This window comes from Manis javanica, chromosome 18 (assembly GCF_040802235.1).
Source record: "Manis javanica isolate MJ-LG chromosome 18, MJ_LKY, whole genome shotgun sequence".
Taxonomy (NCBI): domain Eukaryota; kingdom Metazoa; phylum Chordata; class Mammalia; order Pholidota; family Manidae; genus Manis; species Manis javanica.
Genome location: NC_133173.1, coordinates 7,239,971 through 7,253,590, shown reverse-complemented (window position 1 = coordinate 7,253,590; position 13,620 = coordinate 7,239,971). Strand labels below are relative to the sequence as shown.

Here is a 13,620-nt window from a genome sequence, read left to right as displayed (position 1 = left end):
GATTTACCTCCAGAAGTTGCAGGGGACTGTTGTGAAAATTCTGTCAAGTTCTGTTTCATGCAGCTGGGAGCTATGGTATGAGGCGCCTGCATTTAGGATTGCTGCTTTCTCGATGTGGTGACCCTTTATTGTACCGAGATGCCCTTCCTCATCTCTCGTAACATCCTGTCTCTTCAAGTTCACATTGTCTGCTGCTCTTACACAGTCGCAGCAGCTTTCTTAGGCACAGCATTTATAGGTGCGTATTTCCCCATCCATTTACTTTCAACCTGTCTTTATTTTTGTGTTTACAATGTGTTTCTGGTAAAGAACATATTGTCAGGTCTTGCCTTCCTGTTGAATCTGCCAGTCTGTGCCTCTGAGGTGTTTAGTTAAGCATTTAAAAAGCTTCATTTTGTTTTTATCCTTCCATTATTGAAAATGTACACATGTATGTTTTTACCTTCATATTTCCTCCCTTCTTATGCAGAAGGTAACATACCCAGAGCATTGCTCTGCTTCCGGCCTGCCCGCCCTGTTAATGATGTGTCTGATGTGTCGTGGCGATAAACTCCCAAGTGTGTAGGTGGCTTCCTCCTGTCTTGATATAGTCCCAGAGGCCTCCTGTGTTTTGCTGTGCCAGTGTTTCTCCACCTTGTGCCTCCTGGGGACATTTGGGTCCCCTCTTTTGCTGTGACAAATACAGCTGCAGTGAGTAGCTTTGTGCAAGTATCTTTTTCATATTTTTGCCAATATGCGGTTTGGATGGGCTCATGGAAGTGGACTTGCTGGTCAGAGAACCACACATATGTAATTTTTCTCTGTGTTGCTAAATTCCCCTTCCTGGGGAATTCTCAGCTGGAAGGCTCTGCCTTGGGGTGATCAGGGGGGCTGCTGTGCATTATCCTGGGCCCCTAAATGCCAGCACGCGGAGTTCTTTTCCCTGGAACATTCCATTGCTTTAAGGAGATGTTGTCCGATTATTTGCCTGGAGGGAATATATATTGCTTCCAGGTGTCTGTGTTTCTGCACGTGTGCATGAGCTAGGGCCGCCAGGAGATAGTGGCTATGACGCCACGTGTTCATATGTCCATCTTCTATACTTTTCCGTCTCAGCCTTACGTCTCACCTCCTCCAAGGATTTCTAAATCCCAAGCTTCTCTGCATGTCTGTATGACAGGCTGAGAGCCTTTCGGTGGGTAGCACCATCTACGTTACTCCCTGGGGGGGACTTCTGTCACCTGTGGTGTCTCTGCGGGCGAACCATTTTGCAGAATTTTGCTGGCATCTCTTGTCTGCGACTTACTTCTGAATCCCTTTTCTCTTGAGAGTTTCTACCTTCTCACTGATTCAGTACCATTTTTGATTGGAGGTTGGAGAGGGGATATGTTTGAGGTGTTATTCCATCATTTTGATCCAGAAGTGCGCCCAGAATGCGTAAAAGGAATTCAGTGGCAGAGAGTAAAGGACATGGTCAGGAAAGATAGGGGCTTTCTAATTAAGGGCTTCTCTGTGCTGCGTGTTAATCTCTCCTTCCTGGTTTTGAGAACTCTAAGTGAGGCATTTGGCTTATTCTGAAGTTGCTCTTGGAGGCCAGATGGGTATATCTTTGGCTGGGCCACTCAGGTTCTCAATACAGAAAGGATTCATGAACAACTGCGTAAATTCTGAAAATAGAACAGATCGTATGCTTAAAATTTGGGACATGATAAAATATTTGATTCAGCCATCCTGCTTCCTGACATATACGTGAGGCCTTAATTTTACTATAAAGCAATAAGACAAACAACCTTCCGTCCCCCAACCATAAAACTGTAAGGCATCTGCAGAACCCTGTTATGCTTCTGACAATTTACTGGGGCCCTTGCATATGCCATTTGTTTTCTCAGCTGCCTTGCTTTCCCTAAGATGTGCAAAGACTATTTGTCATCCTCGATGGGCTGTGTCTGACTTATACAGTCAGGGGACTAACGGCCGTCCATCCAGATGCTGTGCTAGGTCCTGGGGGTCAGGGAGTTTGTGGCTTGGTGGAGGAGGAAGGGCAGATGGACCCACAAAGAGACAGTTATAAAATGGTGTGATGCGTGCTATTCTAGTGGGATATAGGGATGAGTCCAGGATTTAATTATCATAGCTAACAACGTACGCTTTTATATATGCTCGCTTTGACAGTGCATACATTAAAACTGAAGCAATACAGAGAAAATTGGCCAGGTTCCTGAGCAGAAATGGTTTGGAAATTCATGAGGCACTTACATATTTTCATGAGGCAGGCTGTTGTAGTGGAAATATGTCTGGATTTGGTCCCCAAAGGCCTGGGTTTGATCCCCATCCCTACCTTTTGTTTCTATTAAAGTAGGCTCTTAACCCTCTTTGGGCCTCTGTTTCCTCATTTTTAAAAGCAAGGGGGAAGATTAAATGGTTGCTCAGTCCTTTCTGTGTCAAACCTCCATGGGATGAATGGCAACTCTCCCCTGACGTGGAACTGATAGCGAAGTGAGGACATCGCTGCTTCTATAGCTGATCTGGGCTGGGGGTACCCAGTAACCAGGCAGGGGCTGTTAGGTATCAGTGCCAGCGTTCTGGAGAACAAACACAGCAAGCTTTAATGGCAATGAGGGTATATTGCTCTTCATTTCTGAAGCCAGAGGCGCTGCCTCCTGAAATGCTGTCTGGAACATAAGCAGAGCAGAGAAAGAGCAAATGCCCGAAGGTTCCCGGGCCAGCGGGCATGACCAACCCTAGTGCAGGCTGGAGAACCCACCAGGATCTGTGAAACAGCCTGACCGCTGGACATTCATGGATAGAGGCCCAAGGAAGTCTTGAGGGAACCTGGTGCTCAGTAAGATTTAGTCTCTTGAATGATAAAATGTATGTTTTGGTTTAAGAGGTTTTGCAGGTTAAGCAGCCACCTTGCCCAAGCTCATCATCAGGTGTATGGGAAACTCAGACGTGAACCTGGGCCTCTCTCATCTCAGAGAGTGGGCTCTTCACCACTCCTCGGGACTCTGGCTGGGGCAGAAGTTAAAAATGCTTTTAGTGGGGCCTTATTTATCCATTACTTTTAATTGTAGTAAATGTACATTTACATAATGTAATGTTCGCCATTTTAGCCATTTTCAAGCGTTCAGTTCAGTAGTGTTAAGTGCCTTCTCGTTGGTGTGCTACCAATCTCCAAAACACTTTTTATCTTGCAAAAGTGAAACTCTGTCCCCATTAAACAGTTCCCCACGCCCCATCTCCCCAGCTCCCGGTGATCACCATTCCACTTTCTGTGTCCACGAATTTACCTACCAGTTACCTCCTATCAGTGGACCCATACGGTATTTGTCTTTCTGTGAATGGCTTTTTCCACTTAGCATAATGTCTCAAGATTCATCTATGTTTTATCAGGTGGCAGGATTTCTTTCATTTTTAGGGCTAAATAAATGTTACTGACTGAATGCTTATGTCCCCTCAAAATTCATATGTTGGGCCCTAACCCTGAGTGCGGCTGTATTTGGAGAAAGGAAGTCATTAAGCCTAAATGAGATTGTAAGGGTGGGACCCTGATCTGATACGATTAGTGTCCTTGTAAGAAGGGACACCAGAGACCTCTGTCCCCCAGCCCCCACCCCTGTGTGTGCAAGCACTGAAGAAAGGCTACGTTAGCACATAACGAGAAGGTGGCCTACAAGCCAGGAAAAGCGCCCTCCCTAGAAACCGACCAGGCCAGAAACTTGGACTTGAACTTTTAGCCTCTAGAACTGTGGGGAGATAAATCCTGTTTAAGCCACGTATTGTACGGCATTTTGTTATGGCAGCACGAGCATGCTAACAGAACAGCATCCTGTTGTCTGCATACACTAGGGTTTGTTCATCCACCCGTCCTCCGATAGACACTCATGTCGCTTCCATGTTTTGGCTATTGTGAATAGAGCCGCCGTAAGCATGGTGCAGATACCTCTTTGAGACCCTGCTCTCGATTCTTTGGGGTGTGTATTCAGAAGTGGCATTGCTAGATCATGTGGTAATTCTACTTTTAATTTTTGAGGTGCTGTCCTAATTTTTGAGGTGTTTCTGTAATCACTGTACCATTCTGCGTGTCCCCCACAAGGATTCCAATCTCCCCACATCCTGAACAACACTGGCTTATTTCTGTTGTTGTCTTTTTTGATAACAGCTGTCCTAATGGGTGTGAGGTGAAAGGCTTTCTTTTTGAGAAACAGAACCTATAGTGGCTCTTAACATTTCCTGGAGAAGAGAACCTGAGAATCTGATGAAAGCTTGTGACTTCCCCTCAGGGACATGCCCATAAGCATCCAATTTTGCATGAAATATAAGTAAATTCCTCTAAGCAGCCATGACCTGCAGATTGCAAACCCTTGATCCATCCTAACAGCACAGCTGAAATGTCTTTTCTATTTCTCTCCTGGACAGGAAGAAGCAATGACCATTAGTTTACGTGGAAAATCTTTTGAGTGTTTCTGGACCAAAAAATTGACCTCTCAGGCTTTTGTGATACCTTAGGACACAAATAAACTGAGAGAAAGCACAGATGCTCCCAGACGCAGTTCCGAGCTAAGGGGGCTGAGATGCTGAGTGCGGCTCCCAGGCAAGGGGGTCAGCGGGGCCCGTCTTGCTGCTCACGGTGTGCACTGCCTCTCTAAGGCTCGCTGCCAAACAAACACTGAACACCATTTTTGCATTTTGCCTTTTTTTTTTAAATGCAAAAATTTTCTTCAAATTTCTTTCTGTTTGCGAAAACGTACTAATATCGGTCTTTTGTAAAAGTGAAGTATTGTGATTTGAATTTTCAGTAAGTGGGGGAAACTTGTATTGGTGTTTACCATCGACCTAGTGCTATGCTGTTTACTAGGTATTATATTTTTCTACCTTACAACAACCCTGTAGCATAGATGCAATTATTATTCCCATTTTACAGATGAAGAAGCAGAGGCTGCTTTATCATGAACACAGGCAGTTCATGGAGGAGTTGAGATTCTTTGAGTTTAAAGATTTTAGTGTAATTTGGGGAAATCCATAGATGCATGGGAAACCTGCAGTGGACACTTGCTACTCTAAGAATTCCCCTTTTATCACCCTTTTCCCTCCACGTGGCTACTTCGGGAACTGCTCTCTGGTGCAGAGTCACTTTCACTGTGGCCACAGGTCCAGATTTATTTCCCAAGTTGAGCTGGGCCAATTAGAGTTCTTTCCCAGAGAACTTGATCTGGGAGGCAGAGAGTACTGCTGCTCTTTCTTGAAGCTTGATTGACAAGTGTCAAATCTGCAAGCTCTTGGCCGCTATGTGGATTAAGGGGTAGAGGGGTTGGTCTGTAGTCAGAGGGAAAAGAGAAGCAGGCATAATGAAGAGGGGTAGAAGGCATATTTGTCTCCAAGGGCTGCCACAACGAATTACCACAATGGTGGCTTAAAACAATAGGAATATAGTCTCATAGGTCTGAATGTTAGAAGTCTGAAATCAAGATGTTGGCAGGGCCGTAGTCCCCAAAGTCTCCAGGGAAGGATTCTCCCTTGCCCCTCCTCTAGCTTCTGTAGGTAATCGTTGCCATTTGTTGGCTAGTGGACACGTCACTCCAATATTTCTACCTCTGATGTCACAGTGCATTCTCCCCTGTGTGTTTTCACATCTGTCTCCTCTATGTCTGTCTCTGTATGTCTTCTCATAAGGACACCAGCCCCTGGACCAAGGTCCATCCTAATGCAGTCTCACCTCATCCTAATTTAACTTAATTACATCTGCAAAGACCCTATTTGCAATTAAGGTCATATTCTGAGGTTCCAGGTCGACACAAACTCTTGGGGACACTCTTCAACACAGTACAGAGTGGATGGCCTGATGGCACAAGAACCTGGATTCCAGTGTGTTCTCAAGACCGAACCACCCTCCTAGCTTTGGTTGTTGGAGCCAGGCCCATATCCTTACAATAAGCCCTCATTTGTGTTGAAAGCTAGTTCAAGTTGGGAGACTGTTAGATGCAACCAAAGAACTTTGAATATGTATAAAATAATATAGAACCCCACTCTAATAGCTGCCACTGTAAGTAAAGTAGTAAGATCCTTTTCTGTATGCCCTAGTATGGGTGGGCACAGGCAGGACAAGCCCACGGGGACACCAGACTCCAGCTCTGGTTCTCTGAGGGTCTCTTGGCTCCCAGGCTAGAGTCCCTGTTTGGTCACAAGGTGCTTGGAGCAGGTCCGGACATCATGTTCAGGCAAAACAAGGCCCCAGGGCAGGAAGGGGCCATCTTTCCATTTGGTCTCCCTTTAAGGGGAAGAAAAACCCTCCCAGGAGTCCCCCCACAGCCAACTTTCCCTCTTGTCTTATTGACCAGAAATACGCCATGTCCCCATATCTACACCCATCACCGACAAGGGGTTTGGGAACCCACGACTGACTCGGACCTACGAGGAGGCACCCCTGGGGCTGAGGCTGCGGTGAAGCCCCCTTGAAGGACTGGGACACGGGAAGAAGGGCAGATGCCTGTTCTGAATCAGAAGAGGAGAGGAGGGTGGGCGAGAAATGCTTGCCGAGTGGGCAACCAACAGTGGCAGCTATGCCTGGCAAGCTTGTTTCCCAAACCCCAAAAGCCTCCGGGGCTCTTTCCAGCAGACTTCTTAGATCACTCCTAGACACCCATCCATGTGCTGTAGGCAAAGTTTTGCAGCAAGTGCCAGAATGTAGCATCCCACCAATATTCTTATCTGTCCACTCTGCCTCTGACGTCAGTCCCCCAAAGCGTGCGAATCAGCCCAGTCAACTTTCCTGATGGTTGTAAAAGCTTGGAAGTGGCTGACAGAAAGGTAGTTTTAAGAGAACTCTAAAATAAAGAGTTATGCTTCTCTGCTGCTGGCTCTGTGGCCAGGCCACGGAAGACTCAGTGGTTGGTTTTCTCGGCCAGGGCCCCTCAGATACCTCCCATAGTGAAGAATCCCATTCACTGTCCTTACAGCTTTTCAGAGCGCAGGGCGTGAGAGGCTGGTTCCCATCTGGGCTGTTGGTTTAACCCCGTGAAATCATGTGTTAAGCAATTGCTGAATGCAAAGATCCACCAGATTTTTCTGTTCTTTGTGCAAAGTCTCCACCCAGCGGCCACACTCTCTAAATGGGCCGCCGAGATGTACCTGGGCCTTGTTAGGTCTGCTCGTGGAAAGCCACTGAGCCCTGGCAGCAGGAAGTGATCCTCCCTTGAACCCCGTCTTCCCGGGGAATCTCGGTTCACTGTAATCTGCACGGCTGGGGGCAGGGGCAGTCACTGGGGCCTGGAGAGCCTCATGCCGTCCTGGAGTTTTCCGGCCACCCCGAAAGGGGAAAGGGACTTTTCTATCGGTTATGTCATGAAATCGTCAGGGAAGCCAGTGGTGTAAGGAGCCTGGGGTTCAGACACATGAGCCGTGTACTGAGGTCACACAGCCAGTGAGCGGATTCAGAGCCCGCTGGGGGTCCTGAGGGAGTGGGACCTGGGGGACAATCATGTGATGTGAGACAGAGGTCCGGGGAGACCCAAAATGCTATCTGGGAGGGCAGGCTGAGTGGGTCCCTGAAGCAGGGGCCAGCCAGGGCGCACGAGAATTAGCAGAAGGCATTGCCCGGCGGGAACAGGAGGGCACAGGCCAGGAGGTGAAAGGGCGCCCTCATACGGCCACTGCTGGAAAAACAAGGCTCTACTTCAGAACCAACAAGGCTCAGTTCGCACTAGGGGGAGCCCAGCGGGCTGGGATGCAGTCCCGGGAACCATGCTTAGGAGGAAGGTGCCAGGGGCCCCCGGGGAATGGGCGGGACAAGGCTTGTGGTCACCTGCAGATGTGGGCTTCCCCAGGTGGCGACGCCACAGGCAGAAGTGAGCCGGTGCTTAGGACTCAGTGCTTAGACCCCAGTACTTCCCCAGAGGAGGAACTTCAAGGAGAGTTGACGGGGACTTTGGGCCAGAGAGGACTGGCTTCCCCCATGTCTGAGACAAAAGAAGGAACCTCCGGGGCCAAGTGGAAACTTAGTTCGTTTTCTGGCAGTAGCCAAGAGAGACCTTTAATTGTAAAATTCAAGACCAGCCCTTGATGGAAATTGCCACCGGGCCAGGCCGTATGGGAAGGGTGCTGATGGAAATGAGCATCTGCTCTCTGTAAGAAATGCAAATGAAGGCTAGCTGCGCTTTCAGAAGGATCTGTTCCTGTCCCCAGGACACAGGTGGGGGAATCCGACTATGAGCCACAGTCCTCGGCCTCCAACCCGTGAGACAAGGCAGTCGAGAAACCACTTCCGAAGCTCCCTGGGTGGAGCGACCCCAGACCACACAGTGCCACCCAGAACAACAGATGGGGCTCATGAATACTGAATTCCTACGATGTTCCAGGTTTCATTTAATGGGGGCACCTCTTAATTAATGTGGGATCCCCTGCTTTATAGATAAGGAAACTGAAGCTCAGAAAATTCATATCGTTTGTCTGATGAATCATATAGCACATGGTGGGACAGATTCACAGGCAGGACTGACGGTTTGAAAAGCCCCACAGTGTCTTCTAACATTGACTGAGTGCCAAGGTTATGTATTTAGCGAACGCTCATTGTGTCCGTCCGCCCGTCTCATTCTCTTGTGAACGGGCTAAATAAAGGTCTGTGTAGCAAAGGATTATCCCTTCCTAATTAACAGGTCATTTCCTTCCAAAAACATTAGCGATGTCTTACAACAAAAAGCACTTAAAATAGGACAGGGAATATGGAAATGGAAAACCGTGTAGAGACACAGCCATTCCCTGCAGGAAGCTGTGGGATTAAGTTTCTGCATCATCATCGCCATCATCGGCGTCATCAGATAAGCCGGCGCTGTCATTGGGAATACTTGCCCTGCATTTCCTGGCGTCGGAGGGGCGACGTGAGGCGGCGAAGCACAAGTCCTGGGCTCTGGTCTGCAGCAGGGGGGACGTGACTTCCTTCTCTGGGCTCCTCTCCTCATCTGTAAAACGGGACGGAGTTCCGACCTCGTGGGTTCGTTACAAGTTAATGCACCGTGTTTTTCGTATACCTCCTGTCCGTGCTGTTCTTCATAACAGTAGTGTTACCACTTCTCAAGCCCTCACGGCGGACCCTGCACGTCCACAGGGTTTGGGAACTGCCTGGAGGTCCTGGGTGAGGTGTGGGGACTGCCCTTGCTTTTGCAACTAGAGACGCCAGTCACGTTCCTTTTTCTACACATCAGGCAGCCTGCAAGTCAGTGGAAACGCTGCCTTATATTATAGGGGCCATTCAAGCTCTTTGAGCTCCAGGGCGGGAGCAGGATCGTATCTTGCTTATGCGATGTTATGGGCTAAATTGGACTCCACCATTCATACGTTGCAGCTCTAACCTGCAGGCCCTCAGAATGTAACCATATTAGGTCTTTAAAGAGGTGATTAAGTCTCAATGAGGCCATTAGGGTGGATCCTAATCCAATATTACTGGTGTCCTATAAGAACAGGAGGGGACACCAGGGGCGATTGTCCACAGAGGGGACCGTGCAAAGAGGCAGCAAGAGGGTGGCTGTCTGTGGGCCAAGGAGGGAGGCCCCCGAGGAAACCAGCTCTCCGGCCACTTGGCCTCACACTCCCCACACCAGAACTGTGGGAAATAACTCTCCGTCATTTGAACCACCCAGGCTGTGGGATTTCGGCTTGGCTTCCCCAGCAAGCTAAGACATGCTGTGTGCTCAGTGCCCAGCCTGGAGGACACGCCCAGTGAGTCCATGCTGAACTGGATGCGGCCCCTCTTCCCTTCTTTTTGGAAATGGAAAAGCATGCCTGGTTTCCAGGATTCGTGACCCCTGGAAGAGAGGTGCCCTTCCAGGAAAGTGCCCTGTGTGCACTCACAGTTGCTGTGCAAATGCTCCGGAGAGTGCACCTCAACGCCTTCACTGTCCAGAGCTCTTCCTACACCAGGGCAGGCTTCCTGGCCAAGGACTGGAGCCCAAGTCTTTCAGAGAAAATAAGCCCTGGTGGTGGGATGAAGCCAGAGGGAGTGGAGGGTGGAACAGGAAGGAGGGAGGGGTGTCCACGGAGGGGGTGGGCGGGAGCAGAGGCTGGGATACCTGGGGGTGTGGGAACGTGCTGAGCCTCCAGCTGGCTCCCGGAGTGCTGCCCAGGGAACGCGGGGCCTCGGGCACCCCCAGGGAGCTGGTGGAGCTGGGCCTGCTAATGCCCAAGGTGGTCCTCTGCATGCTGCTTGCAAACTTGCAGGGCTTTCCCCCCCTGGCTGCACAGGAAAACAGCTGCTGGTGGCGGGGCTTGCAGGGGGCTGCCAGGCACCAGCACAGTGAGCGCAGGCTGGAAGAAGGGCCTCAGGGGCAGCCACGCCCCACTGCTGCAGCATCCTACTGGTGAGTTTTCGGGAGGAGACATCAAGGCACTGAGGTCACTACACTGACTCTGCTCTGGGGTTTTCCTGGAGGTCTTGCTGTGAAGACTGCATACCCGAATGTCATTCCCTGGAGAAGGTATGGGGGTATTGGGGGTCAAAGGGGGTAGTTGGATAAATAGACATCTCCCCTGTTTGCCCTGAGGAAGAGACTAGTCCCAGTTTACAGATCAAACAGCTGAGACTCAGAGACATTAAGTAACTTGTCCAAGGTCACACAGTTAGGAATTTCAACCAAGTGTGGCTGAAACCAAAGTCTGGGCAATCTTCTCTGGACACATCCCAGCATTGCAGGGTCTCAGACGTGAAGGTTTATATTCTGTTTCTCAGGCTCTGCTTTCATCAGTGGAAACCTCCCATGGGTTAAGTGCATGATAACCCAGCCCCTGAATCTTCACGGCCTGGGGTTCCCTTGGGCTGTCTCATCATGTGGGTTCTGAGCCCTGAATGCCCCCCAGCTCCAGGAAGCAAGAGATTCAGTAAAGTATGGAACTCAAGTCACTGGGCCTCATCTGTCCATCTGTCTGTGACTGCCGCGTGAGCTGCCACATTTCCATTTATGCCCAATGACAGAGGCTCTGAGCCATGTATCTCCCTAAGCAAGAATGTCAGCCTCCCTGAACCTGTGGTTTCACTTACCTGGGGTCAGTCGCTATCTAGAAGCAGTTTCCTCAATTTTTCCTTTTTGTGGAGCCGCAGCCTGAAAGTCCCAGATGTTTTCCTTCTAAGCCTCCACCACACGACCCCTCCCTCCACCCGAAAGGCCAGCCTGAGTCTCCGGGCCACAGCCCAGCCTGGGGCCCCAGCCGCAGAGGCTTCTGGGAGCTCCCTAAATGTTAGCCACCTTATCCTCTCCCAGGGAGGAAGCAGGATTTTACTGGAAAAGTCATTTCCAGCCTTTGACCTGTCAGATGGGGAGAAGGGGGAATCTGAACCCCATGGGAATGTGGTTAGAAAGGGTGGTATGGCCCAGATTTTGATTAGTGTTTCTTTGGTGTTTAAGTATTTTTATTCACAAGTACTACATGTCAGCCCTAAGAAATAAGATAAACATGAGGACAATTAAATTCACCCATGAGCCCATCCTGGGGTAAATGCCTGACATTTTGGTGTGAGTTCTACTGAGCTTTTCATTTCTGTGCATCTGTTGAGACACATGCCATTTTCCCTTTAATATTGTATTGAACACACCATTTGTAACTCACTTTTGTCATTTAATAATAATCACAAGTGCTTTTTGATGGTTAAATGATGTATATATTTTTAAACAGGTAAAATGAATCTCCTACAGGTACAAAAATGAACATATGTTCATAAATATTTTATTTAACACGTTATTGATGAGGGAACCTTCAGAGGTTGCAACAGGTCCCAAGGAGAAGTCAAAAAGGCAGAGACATTTATAGATCAGAAATACTGAAATGGATTTGCAAATGGACACCATGGCTTCTTCCACTGGAAGAGAAGAACCCAATGAACCGCGCCCCTCCCACCTGCAACACCCCCCACCCCGCTGCCTCCCACCAATGAATAGGTTGTTTGCATGTCCATTAAGAGTCATTTGCATTGCCTTAGTTCTCTGTAACTAGAGTTATAAAATAGCTCAGAGGCTATGAAAGGAGGAGAACCCCATAGGGTCAGATCATTCATTCATTCCATAAATATCCTAGAGACTGTTCTGTTAATCCCATTGAAGTTTGCTGAATGAATGACTGAGTGGTACCCCTCCACCTCCGTGCCCTATTTTCTTCCTGCATCCTGCCCTGGGATCCTCTTTGCTTTTCAGCCAGTTTCCTGGATCAGATCTCCCTTAGAGCGAGCCTCAGATGTGGGTGGCCAAGCAGCTTCCACTCACATGTGTGCCAGGGGCTTCTCCAGCCTGCTTACGGCCCTCAAGTGCATTCTTTGCCAAAGACAAGAGACCCACATTCTCCGGGGGGATTCCCTCCCCCTGCTCCTCTCCCCTCCCACCTCCTCGGATAGACAGCCTACATACACATCTCACCATCCCCCCAAGGGTGGTGAGGCCTGTGGGAACCATAGTCATCGCTCGGGAAGGAGCAGATGGAATGGAATGAAGTGGGCGGAGAGGAGAACGCTGGGCCTGGAGCAGTATCCTGGGGTCCGATGTACCCCAACTTTTTCACTGGGGAGCTGCTAGGAACTACCCCCAGCTGGTTAGCCTCTGGGAGGGAGAGCATGCAGCGCTCTGATTTCAGAAACATGTGTCAAGGCCAAAAAACCCCACAAAACCCAAACCTGAACGTATAAGTAAGTTCGTTTGTTCAGGCTGTTGCAGTAGGGAGACCCCAGATCTGACGATTCTTAGTGTCTTGTCAGGCAAGGTAGTTTTGCCGTAGCCTTTTTTAGGGAGGATCAGACGAGTCATGATAGATGGGGCGATTTTACAGTCAGAATTGTTTTTGTAATCAGGGGAGTCTCAGTTAATCACCTGAATGGGAAATGCTCTGTGTGTAGTTAGTTTCAGCGGGCAAATAGTTCTGCCAATCATTGATCAGACCAAGAAGCTTGGAGAGACTGGGTTTGGCCTCATCACAGGTAATTAGGGGTTAGACTGTAACTGGGAGGAATTTCTTCACCATCTCTGTTTCTGGGGAGAATGGGGCTCAAATAAAGCCCAACACTGACAAATTACCCCAATGACCTTGTCTGGTGGTGTTGTCAGGCTAATTTGGTAACAGGCCTGGAAGGATTGAATAAGGTGCCCTAGATCACTCTGTTAAGAAGTCCTGGGAAATTACTCCTAATTGGGAGGAATTACAGATGGGAAAGGTTGGGTCTCAGAACATGATGCTCCGCGGAACCTTTTCTCTGCGTTGGAGAAGTGCCAGGTCGGGAAATATCTGTGTGTGGAGACAGAATGGGAGCGTGTCATCAGCAGGAGCCTATAAAATGTAACTGTAGAAAAGATTGCTTGAGTTGAATTATCTGCACATTTGAATTCTCCATTGACCTCACACTCTGCGGACGTTGCCTGCCTAGTGTATAATTTTATAGAGAAGCAGGATGAAATTTCAGTGCGAGGAATCACTTATGGAAAGGAGCATAAGATCTCTGAGTCTTCGACCAGACTTGAGGGAGTTTGGATTGGAGGTAGAATTCCAGTGGGCCAGAAAAAAGCTCATAGAGGCCATTTGTCAACATGTATCAGACCTTGAAAATGTGCACATCCTTCCACTCAGGACTTTAATTACTAGGATTTATCTGAAGGAATTCATCAGATAATGTTCAAG

At 48.8% G+C, this 13,620-nt stretch overlaps 1 non-coding gene across 1 annotated transcript; it reads left to right on the top strand.

Annotated features, from left to right (window-relative positions):
* The first annotated feature begins 2,137 nt into the window (after positions 1–2,137).
* Positions 2,138–2,242, top strand: LOC118968774 (U6 spliceosomal RNA). The gene has a single exon (XR_005056626.2). It is a non-coding gene; the product is annotated as a U6 spliceosomal RNA (small nuclear RNA).
* The last annotated feature ends 11,378 nt before the right edge of the window (positions 2,243–13,620 follow it).